This window comes from Triticum dicoccoides, chromosome 7B (assembly GCF_002162155.2).
Source record: "Triticum dicoccoides isolate Atlit2015 ecotype Zavitan chromosome 7B, WEW_v2.0, whole genome shotgun sequence".
In the NCBI taxonomy this organism is placed as follows: domain Eukaryota; kingdom Viridiplantae; phylum Streptophyta; class Magnoliopsida; order Poales; family Poaceae; genus Triticum; species Triticum dicoccoides.
The window spans coordinates 514,294,250-514,316,833 of record NC_041393.1 but is presented as its reverse complement, the minus strand read 5'-3'; the positions used below and the strand labels follow the sequence as shown (position 1 = coordinate 514,316,833).

Below are 22,584 nucleotides of genomic sequence, written 5' to 3'. Positions count from 1 at the left end.
AAATAAGAGCTCCATGTCATCCTTTTATTTTTCAGGTGCTCTGTACGAAGCTGGTTGTTTTCATGTCCACAGTACGGCGGACTGTGCATCTATGACTCGGCCGACCTCGTTATACGATGTTAGGATACTCCATCGCGCCGACCTGAACAACTTCTCTTCGCTCGAACTGCCCAAGGAGCTCTACCTCGTTGGATCTTCAACGCATAGGCCACATAATCGACCTCGTGCCGCACTGTTACCTCGGCGTGTATCCCTATGGCGGCATCTCCACACGGCCACATCGAGGCTATTTTTCTTTCATCTACTTTGCATAAACTTAATTTTCCAAATAATCATTTTTCTTTCAACTATTATTATTGTTGTTCTTTCTTGCTTGCACTATTTCAAGTGTGCAGGTAACTAACTCGACTGCGTCACGCGGTCAACTCTGTGGCCCGACGTCATCGTCCTGCCTGCATCGATCAAGTTGCGGTGTCGCCTCAGCGCGTGTCCCTGTGTCAGCATGTCTGCTGCCATTCTATCAGGATGACCCCGGTGTTTAGGCCATATTTCTTTACTTATTTAGTTTACTTAAGTTAATTAAGTAGACGACATTTTTTATAAACAAACATATATATTATCATCTCTGGGCTTGCACTATTTTATCTGTGTAGGCAATTAACTTACACCGCGCATTACCTGGCGCAACGACGCCCATTGAGTCCGAAGAGAGTTCGGCTCGGCGCAACCAAAGGAACATTTGACCTCCTTTTTTCCTTTTCTGCCTTTATATTATTTAATTAAGCAGGTAATGGATTTTGACTGTCTCACGTGGTCTCTTCGGCAAGCCGACGCCGTCGTCCCAATCAGCGTAAATCGGCTCGCATGATCAACTTGTTGGTCGCGTTGTCATACCGACGTGTTCGGTTGCCTCGGGGACTTCGGCATCACCGAGAAAGCTCTACCTCATCGAGTGTTTGGCGCACAGGCCATATTTCTTTTATTACTCACTTTGAAAAAATTATTTATTATGAAACAATTTTTTTAAAATTTATTATTATTACTATTATCTCCGGTTTGCACTATTTTTTGTGAATAGGAAAATGATCCGGGTCAGGCAGTGTTGTCACCTCGGCGTACTGACATACCACGTCACCTCGGCTGGACGGGGAGCTTCTTCAACACTTCATTACCCCACGCTGGGGACTTCGGCGTCACTCTGTCGGCCTGCATTGCCCGTACTATGTCACCACTTCGGATTGCCGAGCTCTTCGCTCCGCCACCTCGTGACCGGCTTGGAGGATGGAACCTTGTCCCTCATCAAGCTCGGACCGCGTCATCAATGCCGAACACATTAACCAGCTAAGTCGCTTTCATGCTCAAAAACTTTCAGTTCGGCCAAGCATTATACCTTTTTGGCAAAAAGTTGTTTGTATAAAATTTCCTTGTCAAAACTTTGTTTGTGACACACAAATTCACATACCCCGCTTACTTGGGGGCTTCCTTTATGAAGCTTTTCCTCTTGCAAATGATTATACTTGTATGGCTTCATTCCTTGTTCGTGTATTCTGCCACAATATGCACCATGTTGACTTAAGCGATTTGCAAGCTGGGTTCCCTTGCTCCTGTGTTTACACCTACGTTCTCGATTGTTTGGCTAGGGAGTAAAGTGAGCACCTCTGCGATTGTCACGATCGGGTCATCCGAGCCGGACCTCAGACTGGGTGAAGCCGAAAGCTAGCGCTCTTACTATTTTCAATAATGGTCGGCACACAACAGAACTCATCAGTACAAAAAATCTATTGCACAAGTCTCACAGTAATAATGAGCAACCGGAGAAAGGTATCGGCTTTGTCGGTAATATAGCATAAGTTCCCTGAGCGCGCTTTGTCTGTTACAGCCTTATGGCCTGATTGCCTGGTTATCGGAAACACCGTCGATATTCTCAACAGGTGGAGTACATAACACTTTTCGGTCCTTGACCAAAGAGGGAGAAGCCAACGGTCGATTAAGACGTGTATAAAGTTCGGGTGAACACATATATGATACAAGTACTTCAGTACATACAATCATTATACATAAAATTCTTTTACCCAAGTCACTTGGGGGCTCTTAAATTTATGTGAGCTGTTTTATAATAAGTGCTCTTCTTCTTAGTCGTTGCAAAGTCTTTTTTCTATCACTCCTTTTTTCGACGCGGGTGTGTGGTCAATAGCTGGGGAGCATAATTTCTCTCTCAAAGCCACTAAAGTTTGCTAAATTGGCCTAACAAGAAGTACTCCGCCTTCGGGATAGGAGGTTGAAGCCATAGGCTGACCCACTTGAAGTCTTGAGATAGGATGTGTCATGTTAAAGCATGACAGAAGCACATTTTTTCCCCTTTTTCTAAGACCAATTTTCTGATTGGCACCGAACAATTGATCTAGTTCGGACGTCAAGTTTTTCCTGACGTTTTTTGGTTTTCCAATCCTATGGCACTTTTCAACTATTTGTGTGTTTCCCGCATAAGTCTCGTAGTGCAACGCCGGACACCGTTAGAGATTCGGCAGAAATTCTTGGATATTGCTATATATGCATCAGTTTTGAATTGTGTCTTTGATCAATGATACGTCTCCGTCGTATCTATAATTTTTGATTGTTCCATGCCAATATTCTTCAACTTTTATATACTTTTGGCAACTTTTTATACTATTTTTGGGACTAACATATTGATCTAGTGCCCAGTGCCAGGTCCTGTCTGTTGCATGTTTTTTGTTTCGTAGAAACCCAATATCAAACGGATTCCAAACGGGATAAAAACGGACGGACATTTTTTTTTGGAATATTTATGATTTTTGGGAAGTAAAATCAACGCGAAATAGTATCCGGGGTGGCCACGAGACAGGGGGCCGCGCCCCAGGGAGGCAAGCGCACCCTAGGCTCTCGTGGGCCACCCATAAGGCGGTTGATGCTCTTCTTTTGGCGCAAGAAAGCTAATTATATAACAAAAATCTGGGCGAAAGATTCACCCCAATCGGAGTTACGGATCTCCGGATATTTAAGAAACGGTGAAGGGGTAGAATCAGAAAACGCAGAAACAGAGAGATAGATCCAATCCCGGAGGGGCTCTCGCCCCTCCCACGCCATGGGAGCCAAGGAACAGAGGGGAAACCCTTCTCCCATCTAGGGAGGAGGTCAAGGAAGAAGAAGAAGGGGGGCCCTCTCCCCCTTGCTTCCGATGGCGCCGGAGCGCCGCCGGGGGCCATCATCATCACCGCGATCTTCACCAACACCGCCGCCATCTTCACCAACATCTCCACCAACTCTTCCTCCCTCTATGCAGTGGTGTAACCTCTCTCTTACCCGCTGTAATCTCTACTTAAACATGGTGCTCAACGCTATATATTATTCCCCAATGATGTATGGCTATCTTATGATGTTTGAGTAGATCCGTTTTGTCCTATGGGTTAATTGACGATCGTGATTGGTTTGAGTTGCATGTTTTATTATTGGTGCTATCCTATTGTGCCCTCCTTGTCGTGCAGGCGTGAGGGATTCCCGCTCTAGGGTTTGCAATATGTTTATGATTTGCTTATGGTGGGTTGCGTGAGTGACTGAAACACAAACCCGAGTAAGTAGGTTGTTTGCGTATGGGATAAAAGGGGACTTGATACTTTAATGCTATGGTTGGGTTTTACCTTAATGAATCTTTAGTAGTTGCGGATGCTTGCTAGAGTTCCAATCATAAGTGCATATGATCCAAGTAGAGAAAGTATGTTAGCTTATGCCTCTCCCTCAAATAGAATTGCAACAATGATTACCTGTCTAGTTATCGATTGCCTTGGACAAATAACTTTCTCATAACAAAAAGCTCTCTACTAATATTTACTTTATTGCTTCTTTATCTAAACAGCGCCTAGCTTTTATGTACGTGCTATTTATTATCTTGCAAACCTATCCAACAACACCTACAAAGTACTTCTAGTTTCATACTTGTTCTAGGTAAAGCGAACGTCAAGCGTGCGTAGAGTTGTATCGGTGGTCGATAGAACTTGAGGGAATATTTATTCTACCTTTAGCTCCTCGTTGGGTTCGACACTCTTACTTATCAAAAACTGTTGCGATCCCCTACACTTGTGGGTTATCAAGACCTTTTTCTGGCGCCGTTGCCGGGGAGTCATAGCGTGGGGTGATTATTCTTGTGTGTGCTTGTGTGCTTTATCACTAAGTAATTTTTTTATTTGTTGTTCTTAGTTGTTCTCTATCTTTTGTTATGGATATGGAACACAAAATACCAAAAAAGTTAGAGGTATACTTGCTACTCATGTAGATGGGGTAACTCCTAAAACCCCCGATGCTCATTATGTGAAAGATATTAAGTACTACTTTGATAATCCTGAGAAAACCCCATTCAACTTTATAATGGGAGACACGTTGTATCAACGTGAATACTTTAGGGATTATCGCTCGACACAAAAAGGGAAACTATTATGGGATCAATTTATTATGTTGCGTTGGTATGCGTGGAATCTATGCTTGAGATATGATATTACTTGTTGCTCTAGGATGGAGGCTCCACACCTCCCCTTTTCATGCAAATTTAACGATAATGAAACTTTATCTTCATATGCTAATGGTATATATGATTACTATGATGTGGAACAAATAGAAGAATTTGTTGCTTTTAAGGCTGCCTATGATATTGAAGCTTTGTTTGAAAAGTATGAAGCTTTTGATGATGATGGTTATAGGCCGGAAAATCTTGCTATACTTGGATATTGCTATGAAAATTATGAATACAATTACTATATTAATGCTTTTATGAAGAAAGTCAATGCTGTCCAAGAAGAGACTAATATTTTGCAGGAAGCTATGGAAGAAGAAATTGATGAAACAGTGAGCTCATTGGATGAAAAAGATGATGAGGAGAGCGAAGAACAAAAGGAGGAAGAGCGGATTAGCTACCCGTGCCCACCTTCTAATGAGAGTAACCCTCCAACTTATACATTATTTAATTCCCCTTCGTGCTTACTGAAGGATGATTGCTATGATGATTGCTATGATCCCTTGAATTTGTTTGAAATATCCCTTTTTGATGATGCTTGCTATGCTTGTGGACAAGATGCCAATATGAATTATTCTTATGGAGATGAACTTGCTATAGTGCCTTATGTTAAACATGAAATTGTTGCTATTGCACCCACGCATGATAGTCCTATTATCTTTTTGAATTCTCTAAACTACACTATATCCGAGAAGTTTGCGCTTAGTAAGGATTATATTGATGGGTTGCCTTTTACCATTGCACATGATGATTTTGATGAACATAATATGCATGTGATTTCTGCTCCTACTTGCAATTATTATGAGAGAGGAACTATATCTCCACCTCTCTATGTTTCCCATATGATAAAATTGCAAGAAACTGCTTATACTATGCATTGGCCTTTACTATGTGTGCACGAATTGTTCTTTTATGACATGTTGATGCATAGGAAGAGAGTTAGACTTCATCATTACTTGATATATGTTACTTTGTGCTCACTAATAAATTACAAATCATTGTTAATTAAAATTGGCTTTGATATACCTTGGGATCCGGGTCGATTCATTACTTGAGCACTAAATGCCTAGCTTAATGGCTATAAAGAAAGCGCTGCCAGGGTGACAACCCGGAAGTTTTAGAGAGTCATTTATTTCTGTTGAGTGCTTTTATATAGTTTAAAAACAATAAAATAAAGAGGGGAACCTAAAAACTTTTCAAAAAGGAAAGTGAAAGTGAGAAAGACAAGCATTGTTGAAGTGGGAGCGAGCCTTGAACTTTGTTCATGCTCACAGAAACTTTGTGAATCTTGATTACAGAAACTTTTCAACAAAAATAATTATCCCCTTGTACAATTCCATTGTATAATAAAAATAATGTGCCAAGGTTTGCCTTTAGGATGTTTACAATGCTTGTTGGTTTGTACGGTGCAGGACAGAAACTTTGGCTGTAGTGCACGATTTTAAATTTTTATATGGAACGTCAATTGGTTCTGATTCCTTTTGCACTGTCTTGATGTACAACTTGTTTATTTTTCCTAATTTTGATAGAATTTTTTGGGGTACCAGAAGTATGGTGGATGTTCAGATTGCTACAGACTGTTCTGTTTTTGACAGATTCTGTTTTTTGATGCATAGTTTGCTTGTTTTGATGAATCTATCAATTTATATCAGTGGATTAAGCCATGGAAAAGTTATATTATAGTAGACACAATACAAAAACAAAATATGAATTGGTTTTCTATAGTACTTAGAGTGGTGATTTGCTCTATTATACTAACGGATCTTACCGAGTTTTCTGTTGAAGTTTTGTGTGGATGAAGTGTCTAAACGAGGAGGTCCCGATATGAGGAAAAGGAAGAGAGGCAAGAGCTCAAGCTTGGGGATGCCCGAGGCACCCCAAGTAAATATTCAAGGAGACTCAAGCGTCTAAGCTTGGGGATGCCCCGAAAGGCATCCCCTCTTTCTTCAACAAGTATCGGTATGTTTTCGTATTCGTTTCGTTTATGCATTATGTGCAAGTCTTGGAGCGTCTTTAGCATTTAGTTTTCACTTTTCTTTTATGCACCATGCTGGTATGAGATAGTCCTTGGTTTATCTATAGAATGCTCATTGCACTTCACTTAAATCTTTTGAATATGGCTTTCTAGAATGCTTCATCTGCTTCACATATATCATTTGAAGTTTGGATTGCCTGTTTTTCTTCACATAGAAAACCGCCATTTGTAGAATGCTCTTTTGCTTCACTTATACTTGTTAGAGCGTGGGCATATCTTTTGTAGAAAGAATTAAACTCTCTTGCTTCACTTATATCTATTTAGAGAGATGACAGGAATTGGTCAATCACATGGTTAGTCATAAAATCCTACATAAACTTGTAGATCGCTGAATATGATATGTTTGATTCCTTGCAATAGTTTTGCGATATAAAGGTGGTGATATTAGAGTCATGCTAGTGGGTGGTTGTGGATTGTAGAGACACTTGTGTCGAGGTTTGCAAGTCCAGTAGCATGCATGTTTGGTAACCGTTGTGTGACAAATTTCAAGCATGTGATGTTTCTTTGATTGTCTTCCTTATGAGTGGCAGTCGGGGACGAGCGATGGTCTTTTCCTACCAATGTATCCCCCTAGGGGCATGCGTAGTATTACTTTGCTTCGAGGGCTAATAAAATTTTTGCAATAAGTATTTGAGTTCTTTATGACTAATGTGGGTCCATGGATTATACGCACTTTTACCTTTCCATCATTGCTAGCCTCTTCGGTACCGTGCATTGCCCTTTCTCACCTTGAGAGTTGGTGCAAACTTCACCGGTGCATCCAAACCCCGTGATACGATACGCTCTATCACACATAAGCCTCATTATATCTTCCTCAAAACAGCCACCATACCTACCTATCATGGCATTTCCATAGCCATTCCGAGATATATTGCCATGCAACTTCCATCATCATCATATACATGACTTGATCATTTATTGTCATATTGCTTTGCATGATCGTAAGATAGCTAGCATGATGTTTTCATGGCTTGTCCGTTTTTTGATGTCATTGCTACACTAGATCATTGCACATCCTGGTACACCGCCGGAAGCATTCATATAGAGTCATATCTTTGTTCTAGTATCGAGTGTAATATTGAGTTGTAAGTAAATAAAAGTGTGATGATCATCATTATAGATCATTTCCCCAAGAAAAAAAAGAAAAAGAAAAAAAAAGAATAAAAAAGGAAAGGCCAAAGAAGCCTAAATAAAAAAGGGGGCCAAAGAAGCCTGCAAAAAGAAAAAAAAGAAAAAAATAAATAAAAGGGGCAATGCTACTATCCTTTTTCCACACTTGTGCTTAAAAGTAGCACCATGTTCTTCATGTAGAGAGTCTCTTATGTTGTCAGTCATATACTAGTGGGAATTTTTCATTATAGAACTTGGCTTGTATATTCCAACGATGGGATTCCTCAAATGCCCTAGGTCTTCATGAGCAAGCAAGTTGGATGCACACCCACTTAGTTTCTTTCGTTGAGCTTTCATACATTTATAGCTCTTAGTGCATCCATTGCATGGCAATCCCTACTCCTCGCATTGACATCAATTGATGGGCATCTCCATAGCCCGTTGATTAGCCGCGTCGATGTGAGACTTTCTCCCTTTTTTGTCTTCTCCACATAACCTCCATCATTATATTCTATTCCACCTGTAGTGCTATATCCATGGCTTGCGCTCATGTATTGCGTGAGGGTTGAAAAAGCTGAAGCGCGTTAATAAGTATGAACCAATTGCTCGGCTCGTCATTGGGGTTGTGCATGATGGGAGCATTTTTGTGTGACGAAAATGACGCATGGCCAAACTATATGATTTTGTAGGGATAAGCTTGCTTTCGCCTTGTTGTTTTGAAAAGACATGATTGCTTTATTGGTACGCTCGAAGTATTATTGTTTTTTATGTCAAATTATAGACTATTGATTTGAATCACTCGTGTTTTAATATTCATGCCATGATTAGACATATGATCAAGATTATGTTAGGTAGCATTCCACATCAAAAATTATCATTTTTATCATTTACCTACTCGAGGACGAGCAGGAATTAAGCTTGGGGATGCTAATACGTCTTCGTCGTATCTATAATTTTTTATTGTTCCATGCCAATATTCTTCAACTTTCATATACTTTTGGCAACTTTTTATACTATTTTTGGGACTAACATATTGATCCAGTGCCCAGTGCCAGTTCCTGTCTGTTGCATGTTTTTTGTTTCGCAGAAACCCAATATCAAACGGAGTCCAAACGGGATAAAAACGGACGGAGATTTTTTTTGGAATATTTATGATTTTTGGGAAGTAAAATCAACGCGAAACAGTGTCCGGGTGGCCACGAGACAGGGGGGCGCCATAGGGAGGCAGGCGCGCCCTAGGCTCCCATGGGCCACCCATAAGGCGGTTGATGCTCTTCTTTTGGCGCAAGAAAGCTAATTTTATGAGAAAAATCTGGGTGAAAGATTCACCCCAATCGGAGTTACGGATCTCCGGATATTTAAGAACCGGTGAAGGGGTAGAATCCGAAAACGCAGAAACAGAGAGACAGATCCAATCTCAGAGGGGCTCTCGCCCCTCCCACGCCATGGGAGCCAAGGGACAGAGGGGAAACCCTTCTCCCAGCTAGGGAGGAGGTCAAGGAAGAAGAAGAAGAAGGGGGGCCCTCTCCCCCTTGCTTCCGGTGGCGCCGGAGCGCTGCCAGGGGCCATCATCATCACCGCGATCTTCACCAACACCGCCGCCATCTTCACCAACATCTCCACCAACTCTTCCTCCCTCTATGCAGCGGTGTAACCTCTCTCTTACCCGCTGTAATATCTAGTTAAACATGGTGCTCAATGCTATATATTATTCCCCAATGATGTATGGCTATCTTATGATGTTTGAGTAGATTCGTTTTGTCCTATGGGTTAATTGATGATCGTGATTGGTTTGAGTTGCATGTTTTATTATTGGTGCTGTCCTATTGTGCCCTCCATGTCGCGCAAGCGTGAGGGATTCCCGCTGTAGGGTTTGCAATATGTTTATGATTTGCTTATGGTGGGTTGCGTGAGTGACTCAAACACAAACCCGAGTAAGTAGGTTGTTTGCGTATGGGATAAAAGGGGACTTGATACTTTAATGCTATGGTTGGGTTTTACCTTAATGAATCTTTAGTAGTTGCAGACGCTTGCTAGAGTTCCAATCATACGTGCATATGATCCAAGTAAAGAAAGTATGTTAGCTTATGCCTCTCCCTCAAATAGAATTGCAACAATTATTACCGGTCTAGTTATCGATTGCCTTGGACAAATAACTTTGTCATAACAAAAAGCTCTCTACTAATATTTACTTTATTGCTTATTTATCTAAAGAGCCCCTAGCTTTTATTTGTGTGCTCTTTATTATCTTGCAAACCTATCCAACAATACCTACAAAGTACTACTAGTTTCATACTTGTTCTAGGTAAAGCGAACGTCAAGCGTGCGTAGAGTTGTATCGGTGGTCGATAGAACTTGCGGGAATATTTATTCTACCTTTATCTCCTCATTGGGTTCGACACTCTTACTTATCGAAAACTGCTGTGATCCCCTACACTTGTGGGTTATCCGTCAATAGTTGGGTTGCCCGGCTCCTGTGCTTGCCTCCTATGTTCCGCTTTGTTCGGCTAGGTGTGCAGAGGGAGAACCACTGCGGTTGTGCTTCCAGCTCGCATGGTTAAGCACCGTAGTGGAGAAAGCCGAAAACTGACTTTCACAATAAGCGTAAACTGGTCAGCAGTCCGATGACTGTATTAAATAACGGGTCTTTCATAACATTGGCCGAAGTGTTTACGGCTTGACCTCGGCTGTCGCCGAACACTAAGCAGGGGGGTACTTGCTGACCTCCCAACTTTAAGCTCCTATGACTAAGTGAAAGTTATAAACCCAGCATATCTGATTTCCTCGTTTCTACCAACACAACCGCCTTCGGGAACCAAGACATCGGCTAAGGGTTGTTTTTTTATTTCGGAAACACCCTGCGTAACATCTACAAGGGGGTAGAAACCGACGATGGGCCACTTTCAGATTATAAACGGTCGCAATGGAAGTGAAAATTTGGGTTCATTTAGACCATAGAGTTTGGAAGCCTTCCCCGAACTAAATCCTCAGTATTTTCCTCCCACATTGATCGGAGCTGAGGTTTCATGATCATGCTTAGCATGAAAACCCAAAGAAAGGAACCGATAGCGGGACTATTTTCTTTGGATGATGTTTCTTATGTTAAACAATAATATAACATGTCTCTCTATGTACATTTGTTTATAAAACCGTATGGCCGGATTGCCTTGTTTACCGTAAATCTTTGCCCTCATAAAGGCTTTATAAAGTAGGACAAACACTCCTCGGCTGCTGGCCGAGGGGGATGAAGTCGATGGTCAGTCAACAAAGTTTTGTACAATGCGGATCCGAGCATTAATGATGTAAAGTACCTGGATACATAGAGTCATTACACATAATTTGTGATTTTACTATGGATATTGATCCTTAATTCGGCCTCCCATGCCTGCATTAAGGCTCGGGGGCTACTAGGCTTCAGGCTTATTATATACAAATATTAAAAGGGCGCATCGATCCCCTGATCTGGTGTTGCCACCCGACCAGTGTCTCGGGGGCTACTGCATTGACAATCCAATGCAAAAAAATTAAAGGGCAACATAGTTTTCGAGGAGATTATTATCCTCGGGTTGGTCGGCCGCACCCAACCTGAGTCTCGAGGACTTTGCACATCGTGTTTCTATCCTAAGTGTTCTGCCGAGCTGGGAATTGATCCTCAGGCCGATTTTATGAATCGACCTGAGTCTCAGGGGCTACTAGGGTCAGCGGTTTGATTTTGTCCTTCAGGTGCATCCCGGATATTAGGCCAACATGCACCTTGAGGGTTACTGGCTATACATCTCGGCAGAGATTACATTGCATAATTCGGAATTATATTCATAAAAATCAGCCCATGGTCGAGGTGGTGCACCACCTCGAACACAGTCCGGCGTTGGTGCTCGACTACAATAGACACCCCGGAAGCAGTCCACCATAACGCTCGGACGCCAGTTGCTGGCTCCGTAGAGGGCATTTCCGGCATGAAGCTCGGCTAAACTCCTTCAACTTTTTTGAACCAAGGTGATCTATGACACCTCGGATACAGTCCGGCATTGGAGCTTGGACATAGTCCGGCGTTGGAGCTTGGACATAGTCCGGTGTTGGAGCTCGGATACATTCCGGCGTTGGAGCTCGGATACATTCCGGCATTGGATCTCGAAAGCGGTCCGGCGTTCGGCTGTTAAATATACCTCGAATGCAGTCCGGTGTTGGAGCTCGGACGCAAGAGGACGTTGCCGCTCGGGAACAACTTCAAACCCGAGGTATGGCATAAAAATAACAAAGCATTTATAAAGGCTGGAAACTTAAAGGGGCTCCTCGGATACCTGACGTGTAAACTCTTCGGATTCACTTTGGCGATCCTCAAGATCGAAGATGGGAAGATTTGTTGAACCAGCTTTCAAGGCCGATGACCGAAGATGAAGAACAGTTTGGAAGAATCGAGGAGCGTCCCCAACTTGAAGACCGGTCCAGGGGGCTACTGACGGTGTCCTGGACTAGGGGGTACTCACCATGTCGTCTCCCAATCAGTTAGATTGGGCCGAGGATCCCCATGGCCGCATACTCATGGGCCAGTTCGGACAACCCCTGCCGCATACAAGGAAGACTCCACGAGACTTGGCAGCCAAGACAAGGACTCTCCTAAATCCTAGGCCTCTGGTGTTTTATATAAACCGAGGCCAGGCTAGTCAATAGACAATCTCATATTCATTACTACAATCTCGTGGTAGATACATGTACTCTGTACTACACCCATATGAATACAATCAAAAGCAGGATGTAGGGTATTATCTCATCATGAGAGCCCGAAGCTGGGTAAAACCCCGTGTCCATGACGCCTAGCTTAGGACCCCTACTACGAGATACGTCGGATATTGAACCGACAGTGGGCTCCTACTTCTATGACAAAAACTCATGACAGAAAATGAGCTTTTCGTCCTGGACGGGCTGAAGACGCAGCTGCATGACATTCTTTGGGCCGTCCATGACGGAAAAAACCGTGGTAGAAGCGAGGGCGAGGAAAATATCGAGGTGTTCTCGGTTACGGTGGGTGGTCGGGGCCGAGCGATGCACTAAGGTTTGCGCGTTTCTCTCGTACACGCATGCGCGTGGGTGCGAGGTGTTGGGCTCTAACTGAACCCGCGCAGGCGTTTGAGGGAGTCCTTGATAAGGGGGTATCTGGACAGCCGGACTATATACATTGGCCAGACTATTGGACTATGAAGATACAAGATAGAAGACTTCGTCCCGTGCCCGGATGGGACTCTCCTTGGCGTGGAAGGCAAGCTTGGCGATTCGGATGTAGATCTCCTCCTCTGTAAACTGACTCTATGTAACCCTAGCCCCTTCCGGTGTCTATATAAACCGGAGTGTTTAGTCCGTAGGACACAACAACAATCATACCATAGGCTAGCTTCTAGGGTTTAGCCTCTCTGATCTCGTGGTAGATCAACTCTTGTAATACTTATATCATCAAGATCAATCAAGCAGGAAGTAGGGTATTACCTCCATCGAGACGGGCCGAACCTGGGTAAACATCGTGTCCCCAGCCTCCTGTTACCATTAGCCTTAGACGCATAGTTCGGGACCCCCTACCCGAGATCCGCCGGTTTTGACACCGACATTGGTGCTTTCGTTGAGAGTTCCTCTGTGTCATCGCTGCAAGGCTAGATGGCTTCGCCAACCTTCAACCATGCTGTCCTGGGTGAGACTTTTCTCCCTGGACAGATCTTCGTGTTCGGCGGCTTCGCATTGCGGGTCAACTCACTGCGCCATCTGGAGCAGATCGATAGCTACACCCCTGGCCATCAGGTCGGGTTTGGAAACTGAAACTACACTGTGGACACCCGTGGAGACTTGATCTTCGACGGATTCGGGCCCGTGTCAGGAGCGCCGAACAATCACGATGTGCATGACCTAGATCTGCAGTCGGACAGTATTTGGAACACCGCACCTGCTACAGCTTCGGAGTTTGTTCCAGAGCAGGTCGTGCCTTCTGAGGACGGGTGGATGGACCCCGCCCCGAAGGCCGCACACACATCAGCTTTGAAGCCGAACACAGACTCCTCTCCTAAAGGGGTCTGTATCTCCGGACCCCCGAACTCACCTCCGGTCGTGTGTTCCGGACCGCGCGCATCCGTGCCCATCAAATCTAACAGGGCTCCGGTTATGGAATTCGCCGCCGCGGATATCTTTCAGCACTTACCCTTCGGAGACGTGCTAAATTCACTAAGGTATCTCTCTCTGTCAGAAGACTCCTGGCCGAACTATGTCCGGCCCGTGTGGGATACAGAGGACGTAGAAAATCGCAGCCCACCCACCACCCACTTTATAGCCACTGTCGATGACCTAACAGACATGCTTGACTCCGACCCCAATAACATCGACGGTATGGACGTTGATGCAGGGGAAGATCCGGAACCACCGCCCACGGGGCACTGGACAGCCACTTCATCGTATGACGTCCACATGGTGGACACCCGCAAAGAAGACAATGGTGACAAAAAGGACACAACTGAGGATAAAGCCCCCGAGAAAAAGCAAAAATGATGGCGTAGGCGGCGCCTTAGGTCCAGTCACAGTAAAAATAGCGATAACAACCCAAAACAGGATGACACTCCAGTTGATTTCGAAGGCAACAACAACCATAGGGACCCAGCGATGGAGCAGGATAAACTAGGTCATGCCGAACATAGCCCCGAGCAGACGCCCGATCACAGAAATTCAGAGGGCCGAACTCATCATGCTACCTCCAAAGAAGAGAACAGTCCAGTTGACGATGTGTTCATCATCCCGGAAGAACATTCGGAACAAGATAACCTCCGCAGAAAACTCCTGGCCACAGCGCGGAGCCTGAAGAAGTAGAAGCAAAGGCTTAAGGCCGCGCAGGATACGCTCAACCGAAGATGGAATAAGGTGCTGGACACCAAAGGGAAACATGGAGATAATTTCCACACAAAGAGCAAGCGCAAACTGCTACCCGAATTTGACGATGAAGCCGCAGCACCCGTTCGGCCCAAAAACAATACGGCTACTCAGCCGGACCAACCACCTCATGGCCGCGATAGAGCAACCACCGACACTGAACACGATTTACGAGAGCTCCTGGACAAAAAGGCCAGTGCGGCCAGATCCATCTATGGGTCCAGAGGACATGCTCCGACGCGGGATTATGGTCACCACAATGATCATACTGATCGAATACCAGTACGGAATCAACACCCGGAACAACAGCAGCCCGCAGCATGCCGCGACACGGCCAGATATAGAGGGGCTGCACAGCCCCTGTGCTTCACGGATGAGGTGCTGGATCATGAATTTCCACAGGGATTCAAACCCGTGAATATAGAGTCATATGACGGAACAACGGACCCTGGGGTCTGGATTGAAGATTTTATCCTTCACATACACATGGCTCGTGGGGATGACCTCCACGCCATCAAATACCTCCCCCTCAAGTTAAAAGGACCAGCTCGTTATTGGCTGAAAAGCCTCCCCGAAAACTCAATTGGAAGTTGGCAGGAACTTGAGGATGCTTTCAGGGCCAACTTTCAAGGGACCTATGTCCGGCCTCCAGATGCTGACGATTTAAGTCACATAATACAGCAGCCCGGAGAGTCAGCCCGCAAACTTTGGAACAGATTCCTCACTAAGAAGAATCAAATTGTCGACTGTCCGGATGCCGAAGCCTTAGCGGCCTTCAAACACAGTATCCGAGACGAGTGGCTTGCCAGACACCTCGGCCAAGAAAAGCCGAGAACGATGGCAGCCTTAACAAGCCTCATGACCCGATTTTGTGCGGTGAGGACAACTGGTTGGCCCGTAGAGGCACCAGCGACCCAATCACATCTGAAATCCGAGATGGCAACGGGAAGCCACGGTGCACTAAGCACAAACGTCGGTATAACGATAGTCCGGACAACACAGCGGTCAACGCCGGATTCAGGGGCTCTCGACCTGGTCAAGGAAAGAAGCCATTTAAAGGCAGTAAAGAGGAACCATCCGGCCTGAACAAAGTCCTGGACAGATTGCGCCAAATCCATGGCACTTCCAACAAACCTGCAAATCATACCCACAAAGAATGTTGGGTTTTCAAGCAGGCCGGCAAGTTAAACGCCGAACACAAGGGAAGGGAAACACCAAGCGAAGACGAGGATGAGCCTCGCCAGCCGAACACCAGGGGCCAGAAACAATTCCCACCAGAAGTCAAAACGGTAAACATGGTACACGCAACTCACGCAGAGTTCGTAGCCCCCCAATTCAATCCCCGGGCAACTTGCCCGATCACTTTTGATCACAGGGACTACCCGGCCAGTATCCGGCATAGAGCATCGGCTGCCTTGGTGCTCGACCCAATAATTGATAGATACCATCTTACTCACGTCCTAATGGACGGCAGCAGTAGTCTTAGTCTGATATGTCAAGACACCATTCGCAAGATGGGGGTAGACCCATCCAGAATAAGTCAAAATAACGCCACCTTCAATGGAGTGATTCCAGGCGTAGTTGCCCACTGCTGGGGCTCCCTCGTATTAGAAGTGACATTCGGTTCTCCCGACAACTTCAGAAGCGAGAACCTACTCTTCAACATCGCCCCCTTCAGCAGCGATTATCATGCATTGTTTGGAAGAACGGCATTCGCTTGCTTTAACGCGATACCGAACTACGCCTGCCTTAAACTCAAGATGCCCGGTCCACGTGGCGTCATCATAGTTAGCAGAAACACAGAGCAGTATACGGCAGTTCCCGCTGCCGGACTCTAGGCGGCCTCTCCCAGCGGAACTCATGACCGGTCGTCAAGACCACGGACACGGTTAGACGAGTCCAATACACCATTTTTCACAATGGCTCGGATAAACCCGAGCTAGGGGCTGTACATGTGTCCCCATAAATAACACGAGGGGCTGCAAACATGTAACAAAAGCCCACAATTCGGCTTGCCTCATTAATAGGCCGGATCTCGAACATTTCTCGAGCATAACTAACTTTTTGCACGTTTTTTCTTTCATTCCTATAGACACTACAAGTGCGACACCCTTCCAGGATACGGCACAACGGAGACACAGGCGCAGACGTGCAGCAGGGTAACGCCCACAGGTTTCTCTTTAGAGTAAGCCCCTCCGTAAACCTTCTTTACTGTCTCTTGTTGCTCGACTTCCCATGCCTATTTCATAAACCTATAAGGGATACTGGTGTTATAGGCTTTTTGCCACGATAGATCAATGCACGTACCTGGAATCACAGGGTCAAGGGCGGCATTCATCCCAATATATGTTATAAAGTCTGAATACCTTCGGGAGTGTTCGGCGTCACGAGTTTGGCCTTATATGCATCAGCTCCGAATCATGTCTTTGGTCAAATGTTGGGTTAGCCCGGCTCCTGGGTTTGCTGCCTTACATTCCATTCTATCGGCTAAGGCGGCCAAAGGAGAACTACTGCGATTGTGCCCTGGTTATTCCGGACAAGCACCTCAGTAGAGAAAGCCGAAAACTGACTGTCATGATACAGTGAGAGACTAGTCAACCACTCGAGGACTCATCGGAATCTACAGGATTCCTCCGCATTAACGAAGGACCGGTCTACCGGTCAAGTACACGCACCGTATCCGGACGCTCGCAGAAGTACCAGGGGCTGCATAGTAGCCCCACCTTTCAAAATCCTATGGCTAAGTGAAAAGTGTTAATGCTATATAGTCCGATTGCCTAGTTCGACGTGCGATCACCTCCTTAATGGACCAAGACGTTGGATCAAGTGTGTTTACGCATATTTTCTTGAACACCCCCACATTATGTGCGTGGGGGCCGAAGCCAACGACTGCTAACTTTCACGTCATATGCATACTCAAACAGCCGCACAGGAGACATTATAATACTTTCAGGCAAAAAGTATAAAAAAACAGCCTCTATAATCAAACACATAATTGTTTACACTTAATAGAATCATCACTCAAACATGACATTCTTTGAGCACTGTGCCTCTATTCTACGGGCACCTTCTATGACCTGCTCAAAATAATGCTTGGTTGGGTCTTGGCTTCCCGCCGGACCCTGGGTTGCAATGTTGGTGGCCTCCATATCCGCCCAGTATGTTTTCACACGGGCAAAAGCCATCCGCACACCCTCTATGCACACCGATCTCTTGACGGCATCAATCTGCGCTCTGGCGCCAAATAATTATTGCACCAAACCAAAGTAACTATCCGGCTTCGGCCCCTTCAGCCATAGATGGTCTATCACAGACCTCATTGCAAGGCCGGACAACCTATGGAGCTCGGCTATAGCGGCCATCTTCTCACTCAAGGGTAAGGAGAGTGCTGGGGCATTAAACTGCGACCAGAACAGTCTTTCTATTTTATTATCTTCATGGTCCTTGAACAACTTGGTTGCATCAGCCGCACTCTTTGCCAAGTCCGCATACTTATCTGCAGCACTCCATAGCTTATCCAATGGAGCATACTTTGGATCTAAATACTTCATTCGCAACAAATAAGGATTTCCAGCCGCGATTTCCCCGGCTTGTCGAAGTTCCTCCCGCGCGTCTCTAATCTGAGAATGCATCTCTTTAGCTGAGTCCAGCACCTTCTTTAGGTCAGCCGCCTTCGCCTGATTCTCTTTCTCGAGAAGCTCATCCGACCAGCGGCGTCCCTCGGCTCCACAGCCATCTCGGCTATCTTTTCTTTGCTTCGGAGATGAGCGGCCTGTTCAGCTTTCAATTCTTCGGCTGCCTTTAGGGCAGCCGCATTGCTAACCCGGGCTTGTTCCATGGCTAGGGCAAGCTCCGCCCTCAGGACCTCAACGGCAGCAGCTCCGCCTACAACTACATCACATCACATTAATATTATAACCTTCTTGCAATTTCCCAAATAGATGTGGATATAGGAAAGCATACTCTGTGACTCCTCGAATCGCTTGTTCACAAGCGTGACGTCGGCCTCCACCACGTCAATCTGCCACCTCAATTCGGCGCATTCAGCGGCCTGGTTTATTGCCGAACCCTTAGCAACCTGCACATCAATACAAGTGCGATCATTATCTGGGAGTATGATCTTCCGGTTGCCGCCATCGGCTAGCACCCACAGTCTCAGGGGCTACTATCTATACAGAGCGCATGTATCGCGTGCGGTACAACTAAAAGTTTCGTATTTTTGCGGCTTACCTCAAAGCCTTTAAGCAGGCTCCTGAAAGCTTCGTTTAAACCGTTTGTGGCGGAGGAGATTTTCTCCAACACCGTACCCATTAGTGTACGGTGATCCTCCAAGAGAGCAGCTGACTCCAGGAGGCCCGTCAGCATGTTCGGCCAGACACCGGACCCTCCCGGACCCTTTTCATTGTCCGCCACAGGAGCCGAACGCGCCGGGCTCGGGGCGGCCAAATGTTAGCTTCCGGCCCCATTGGATCTGGACTCCTCCGTGATGATACCTCAGGGTCGCCTGCTTCACGGGACGGAGAGGCAGGTGGGGTTTCACTCTCCATCATCTCCAGAAGAAGATCCCTCGAGGACGAGCCCTGTTGAGATGAACTGCTGATAGGACTACAAAAAACAGGTCCTGGTTATTACTCTCAAGAGGAAAAAGCAATAAGTTCCTTGTTTAATTAAACTTACACCTCAGTTGAGGGTTGGCCCGTTTACGGGCACTGTGCGGTGAGGACGCCCTTCGGGGCAGGGCCCTTTGGTGAAGTTCTCTTCCCTTGCTTAGGCGCACCCCCGTCTCCAAATCTTCGGAGGCGGCCCTCTTCTTCCCGCCACTACTAGTAAAACCCTTATAGATAGATATTTAGTAGTAGTGTGGGTTATCTGACCCGCGCTATTGCTACTTAGTAGTAGCACGCGCAAAAAACGCGCTACTGGTATGGCATAGTAGTAGCGCGGACACAAAAAATTTGTGCTATTACTAAATGATTTCCACCGTGGCTCCTCAACAGATAATAGTCATAGCGTGGGGTATAAAACCTGCGCTACTACTAGATGAATAGTTGTAGCACAGGTGGGACACACCATGCTATTGCTATGCCACCAACCGTCCACTCCACTCCCACGCCACCCACCCGGAGCCAGATCTAGATCGAGACCCCCTCCACCGGCGGCCTCCCGTCCCCCCTTCCTCAACCTCATCTCCTCTGTCAGAGCAACTGTTCTACTCTTTGAGATCTCAGCTCCCCTTCCCCCTCCTCCTCCGGCAATGCCTCCATGGGCGGCCACCCCCATGTTGCCGCTGCTGCTCGTGCAGGGGAGAGGAGGCCACGACACCATCACCATCGCCACCCTGGACATGGACGTAGATATGGGGGTGGAGGTGGCGCAGATGGGCGTGGAACCGGCGGCGCACGGGCGGCTGCTATGGGCGACCGGCGGCGGGCGGAGGTACATCAGCTACGACGCGCTGGGGGGGACGTCGTGTTGTGCTCCCGGCCAGGGGTACCCTACTACAACTGCCGCATCAGCACCACCACCAACCCCTACACCCGCGGCTGCGAGTCCATCACCCGCTGCCGCAACGACGACCCTTCCTAGGTAACTACAGTAGTAACTGATTGCCAAAGCTGCTGGATCCAAAAGGCGGCCGCTGCTCATTTCGTGTGTGTTTTGCTTGCTGGGTCAGTATTTTGCTGGATCATATATCAATAATATAATCATTACCATTCATGAAGTTAAACTTTAGTTTTGGCACTGAACTCACTGCACCACTTTTCACCATGTCTTTGAAATTTACCTGCTTAACTTTGTATCTTTAGGTGGTCCGACAGTTCAAGCGTCCTGTGGATGTATCAGAGAAGGAAATGGATGCCACGGGAGATGGTACGCCATAAATATGTCACTTCATTCTAATATAGTTTTGTTACTATGGATAACATCGATATCTTGTTTTTATAGGCGATGTGTTGGTCATTTTGGGTCTCAGAGCCGATCAATCATTGATCGAAGCTGGAGTGGCTCGAGAGGTAATTTTTTTTGTCCTTTGTATAGGATTGGTGCTCTTGGGTTTGTGTTTCACACAATTGTGTCGGTCTTTGGCCTATTGTAATTTAGAAAGATGTTTGTTGTCTGTTGACGCATAGGTTCATTTTCTTGATGCCTGAAAATTCACTAATTTTGTCTGGCACACATCATGCTCGAAATTCACTAGTTTCATTTTGATGAACAGTCAACAGTCTGGTCTCCTAATTCATTGAGCTATGTGATTGAAGTGTATCTATTGAATACATATAATCTGAACAATTTCACATTTGCTTCTCTAGTAAGTAAGGTCTGTTTTCATTCACAGGTAGACGATAGCGACAGGGTTTGAAGGTATGTGCAAAGATCTTCTCCTCCGTCGCCGTCCGCGACAAAGCTGTTGGGTGCATCCGTCCATCATCTTTAGATCTGAGTGAAGAGGGCATCCATCCATCTCAAAAGGTTTAATTTTTGTACCAGCTAATTAACTTGTCTTTTCATCGGTTCCTCGAGTAATTGGATAGGGGATTATATTAGACTGCTAGCTGATCCTTGGTGAAAATTTCTTTGCATGTATGTATGTAGAGAGTCGTGTAGAAATTATTTTTAGAGTAAACCAGAGCAGTATTCAATGATATATTGTGAGTCACTGAAAATGGATACTGTTTTTTTCTTCAGGATATGGATGACCATCTGAAGGTATGTAGGTTTCTTCCCAAACTTAACGATGAGATACTAGGTGAAAGAAATGCTCTCTACAAGGAAAGGTTGAGCAGCCTTGAGAATTTAGTACTGATCATGGTAAGGTTGACAAAGCCTGAAATCTCATTTTGATCCACGTTCAAAGATTACATAGTAGCATATATACTTGAAGTTGGCATGGAATATCAAAATTCAAAATAGACTTCTCCTATTACCTGTTTTCAAAAGCAGTGGGAATCGATTTTCTGAAGTCCTTGGTTGTCTATTTCCCTATCCATGCAACAATAAATGTTGAACAGAATGTTAACTGTCAAATATTGCAAGCATATATAGCTCAAATACACAAGTATAAATTTCTTGTATGCACCAAAACGACAAGATAGCATGAACACGTATAGCTACGGTATGCATTTAGTAGGTGTCTCTCCATTTTTAAGATTCATAATAGACTAAAAGAGACTGATAAATGAAAAAAATACCGTACTCACAAGAATGTGAACTAACATGTTTTCACTTTCCCGACGTTGGCACAGAGGTGATCAACGCAGACTACCGCGACCCGGTGGGCGTCGTGCTCTTCAACAACTCGGAGGCGGACTTTGCTGTGAAGCCCGACGACCGCGTCACACAGATGATTGTCCAGGTGATTGCGATGCCGGAGGTCGCGGAGGTGGAGGACCTTGACGTCACCGCCTGGAGGTCGTTGAGGTGGAGGTCCTCGACGCCACCATCTCGAGGCTGCCGAGGTGGAGGACCTCGACACCACCGTCTCGAGGTTGCCAAGGTGACGGACCTCGACGCCTTGGTAGATACATCAGGAGAAGTGGTCACGTTAGGTTGGTGGTGGAACGCTAGGGAAGGTACCCACCTTTCGGTGACGGTTGTGTGCGTCCGATGTATAAATGGTATGTCGTGATCTCTTTGAGTTGAGATGTTCAATGTTGTATCCACGAATGTTGCAAGTGCTAAGATGCTTCTGTGACCTTCTTTTATTTTGCCTTGGATGTGTCTTGTTTTCCATCCATGAATATTGCATGTAATTTTTTTCAAAAAAATCTAATTACTTAGCGGTAGCGTGGGGGAAGAATGGCATGCTACTAGTACTTAGAATAGTAGTAGCGTGGGGGAAGAATGACAGGCAACTAGTACTTAAAATAGTAGTAGCGTGGGGGAAGAATGACACGCTACTAGTAGCTAGGAGTAGCTGTAGCGCGGGGTAAAAAACGTGCTACTGCTAAAATTTAGTTGTAGCGTCGTAGCAGTAGCGTGGGCACCAGCGCTACTGATAGCCAAAAAACCCACGCTA

General features: G+C 45.7%; 1 pseudogene; it reads left to right on the top strand.

Annotated features, from left to right (window-relative positions):
* Positions 1–19,821: 19,821 nt before the first annotated feature.
* Positions 19,822–20,153, top strand: LOC119339050 (annotated as a pseudogene).
* The last annotated feature ends 2,431 nt before the right edge of the window (positions 20,154–22,584 follow it).